Below are 3,759 nucleotides of genomic sequence, written 5' to 3'. Positions count from 1 at the left end.
CACAAGACCAGAGCGCCGCTTGGGCGAGAGGTCTTCCAGCTCAGCCTGCCGGAGGGTGGACGGACCTGGACCTTGGACCTTGCTCTGGTCATGTGTACCAACAAAGCTGGGGGGATCATGGAAGTCTACAAAGAAATGAACCATGGAGAAAATGTCCAATCGAGAAATAATGGAGTAGACGCGATGGAGGTGCAAGCAACACCTATCGAGGCACCATTAAAAGAAGGACAAGCGGAAAGATCGGCACCACAAGAGTTAAAGGAGAACCGACCCGAATCCAACCAGACCCCAAGCATAGACATTAAAAGAACAATAGAAAGTCCCAGAACTAACAGGAAGGGGCACCCGCAGGGGGGGCAGTCAGGCCCGGCAGTTAAACTGCTGTCGATGATCAAGGCATTAATCCACACTAGCACGCCCGCATTAGAAAACGAGAAATGGAACGCAAAGACAATGTTGGGAGCAGTAGATCCCAGGCAATCAAAAATAGAGCAGCGGGAGCCGGGATGGAGGAAGACTGGCGAAAGTAACCTGAGCATGGCCTCAACAACGTCTTCTCTGAGAGCATCACAGTGGAAAAGGATTTAGAGCCAGGGGAATGGGTGGATCTGCTCCACTCGACAGATGAAAGGCCAGGTGGCCCAAAAAAGATCAACAAGGCAATCGCAATAAAACGACAATATATTAAGAAAAAAAGCGGAAATCAAACAACTCAAAGAGGCACCTCAACCCTAAACCATCAAGACGAAGGAAAGCCGAAGCAAAATGAGACCAATTGAAGTACTAAAGAAGCAAAAAAACTAAAACGTGTGGGCGTCAAAAAACCGGGGGCAAGCACGGGAACGACCCAGAAACCCATAGTAGCTAATGCAGTATTCAACTTCTATAAAACCCACCAGAAAAAACGAAAATTAGACCCGGACGATGAAATATCCGATGCTGATATTTTAGAGGTAATCGAGGGCTCGTTCCCGGAAATTAACACAAGAAAAACAGACACGGAGTCCGTAGCAATAACGACACATGAGGAGAGAGGGCTATCAACAGGAGAGGCGAGGGACACTTCCAGTAGAAAGCGAAGCGTATGAATCCAACCTCGCGGAATTACCAACGCAAATCCACTTAACCCCTAAAGAAAGAGACCCCAAGAGCCAAAAACATACTGAACAAAACGCAGAGCCCAGCAGCTTCATAAACCAAGCGGGTGACGATAGAGTAAGACGCACTCCAAGGGGAGGCCTAAACAAAAGAGATGAAGACGCAATGATCTCCCCAAAAAGAGACGAAGTACAGGGCGACCCCCAACAGAGACTAGAGGAAGCTGCCCATGCCCGGGACTCTAGCAACACTGAAGGTATCTCGGTGTCGGAGGTATGCCCTCAAGCGGCAAGTCCGATCTCGAGGAGGGGAAAATCGGCAGAAAAACGATCGCAGAGGCTTAGTCAGGAGATTTCAGTTATAAATGATGAAACAAGTGAAGTCCGCCTCCAGCCACAATTGCAACAAGAGGGGACTGCTCTGCCCAAATCGGTGAAGGCATACAAAAACAGCTCCAATCACCCGAGGCGCCCAGAATTGAACAGAGGGTGCTACATGAGCCCGACGTCGGAGATAGAAGTAACTTAAGAGCTGAAAAGAAGGGGGGTATTGGAATGAACTTGGAGAAAATGAAAACCTATGGCCGAGACTCAGATGGGAAAACACAAATGAGCGATCAATCTTGGACAAAAGCCCACCTGCAGATGATAGAAAGAGGCGAAAAACAGAAAAAAAACAGATAAAGAAGACCAAACTTTAACCCCTTCAGAACTTCGTTCAATAGTTCTGAATCAGTAGAAGGCACAAGTGGGCGACCGTTGGGAGCAATCTCAGCACAACAATTCAACATTTGCCCCAGCAGGGATGGCCCAAATACACCAGGAAAGCACAGAAGATACAGTGAAATTGCACCTGACCATCAAAGAGCATCACCAAACAAAAAACAAGATATGACCACAATTATGGCAGCGCTCACAACTGCGCTTGCTCCATTTTGCAAATTATATGAAACCATCGGTGACTCAACAAAAGACAATACAACGATTCTAGGCAAAATTCTAACTGAGATGGATTTCTTAGAGGGATACATCACGGACATAGAGACAAAGGCAAGAAAGCAGGAAACAAATTGGGTGGGAAAATGGGCCACCCTAGAGGCAGAATGGAAAGAAGTCAAAAGAGAGAAACAGCCAGTAAAAAAGACTATGGACAGAGCCTCCCAGACAACTCCTCAGAAGGAGCGTGGAGAATTGGAACCAATTTTCACTAAGCATAAAACGACAAACACAAGTGAGCGACCTGCGCAACAAAACCAGAGCCCCAAGGTGGGAGCATAAACCACACCAGTAGTGACTAACCAAAAGCAAAAACTGGGTTTACGACTGGCAAACGACACAAACAAAGGGGAGAGGAATACAAAGAAAAACGAGACCTCAATCACAACGAAGGAAGTGGAAACTATTAATTTAACCAAAAGCCCCACAACTCCACCTTGCAGGAGCAAACCCAGGGCGAAAAGCCAACAAAGGACAGTAACATCGCCCAAAACAACGGAGGAATTTTTGAGGACAAGCGCCCTGTTGGACCTGTCAATCTACAGTGACACGGAGGTAAGAGAAGAAAACACTAGAGGCGCAGATGGACTGACGGAAGAACAGCCATGGGAGCTGGCGAGGGGAAAAGAAACAAGAGGCAAAAAGATGACAGGAAAAACCGCACCAGCATCTCTTGAGGAGAAAGACTCTCCACAAAACCAGAAACACCGTGAGCGGGGTTCAACCCCAGTGAAACAACAACAGCAGGAAGAAACCGCAAGGAGAAGAGACGAGAAGGAGAACAGAGAAAATGCTAGCAAAACACAGACAGAGCACTCCAAGATCCAACTTAACCCCCAAAAGGAGTTAAGAGTCTTCAAACTAGAGCAAACGTCCTGTAAATCCAAATACATAGTGTTGAATAGAAAAACAGTACTGCAGATAATAAGTAGAATCCACTGTCTACAACATCTAAAGACTGACGACTTCGTATTAATAGAACCATACCATAGGGACCAAAAGGCTAAAACGTATCTACATATCAAAAGCAAGGCTGTAAAAGAGGTCATGGATGAAGCATATAAGGACCTACAGCAAGCAGGTTATACCCTGGCTGAACTAGAGCTAAACAAAACAGACCGGAAAGAGCTACCCATAAAGAACAATTGGGAAAATAAAGTGCATTACATATCCCGCACGAGAGACTTATATAACAGAAAGAGACAGTTTCCGATGTACCGCACAGGATATGAAAGCAGTCGCCATCAGGAGTGGGAAACGCGGGAACCAAGGAATGAGAGACACAGAGGCAGAGATATTAAAGGAACTGAAGATCGTAAGGAAAAGCACACAGGGAAGGGGGGACAGTCACGTGACAGAAGGGAGCACCAGAGAGAAGATTCGCCCAGTAAGCCACAGACACCCCGAACAAAGAGAGAAGTGCCAGATCGAGAGGGCAGAAAAGAAAAAGATCGAGAAACAACGAGGGGAGAGACGCAAGTAAACAGAACACCAAAAGGTCCATGGAACTGGCTAAAAGCAACGTTAAATCTACACACCGAGAAATAGCAATCACCAGGAGGTGGGACAAAAGATACACCGCCTCCAACAAATAAGGAAGAAGCTAGGAAAGGGACCATAAAGCGAGATTTTCTTTCCATGGCCTCCTGGAACACGAGGGGCCACC

The sequence above is a fragment of the Ambystoma mexicanum genome, chromosome 7p (genome assembly GCF_040938575.1).
Source record: "Ambystoma mexicanum isolate Mex_15411 chromosome 7p, UKY_AmexF1_1, whole genome shotgun sequence".
Lineage (NCBI taxonomy): Eukaryota > Metazoa > Chordata > Amphibia > Caudata > Ambystomatidae > Ambystoma > Ambystoma mexicanum.
This window is presented reverse-complemented; position numbering follows the sequence as displayed.